This window comes from Euleptes europaea, chromosome 7 (assembly GCF_029931775.1).
Source record: "Euleptes europaea isolate rEulEur1 chromosome 7, rEulEur1.hap1, whole genome shotgun sequence".
NCBI lineage: Eukaryota > Metazoa > Chordata > Lepidosauria > Squamata > Sphaerodactylidae > Euleptes > Euleptes europaea.
Genome location: NC_079318.1, coordinates 8121666 through 8121995, shown reverse-complemented (window position 1 = coordinate 8121995; position 330 = coordinate 8121666).

Genomic DNA, 330 nt, shown 5'->3' with positions numbered 1-330 from the left:
AAGGAGCTAGAAAAGGTCCTGAAGTGTCAGGATGGGTCACTGGCCACCGAGACTAGGTTAATTCATGCCATCGTATTCCCTATTACTATGTATGGGTGTGAAAGCTCAACTTTGAAGAAAGCTGATAGGAAGAAAGTAGATTCCTTTGAAATGTGGTGTTGGAGGAGAGGGTTATGGATACCCTGCACTGCCAAAAAAACAAATCAGTGGGTTATAGATCAAATCAAGCCTGAACTGACCCTAGGAGCTAAAATGGCCAAACTGAGGCTGTCGTATTTTGGTCACGTCATGAGAAGACAAGAGTCACTGGAAAAGACAGTCATGCTAGGA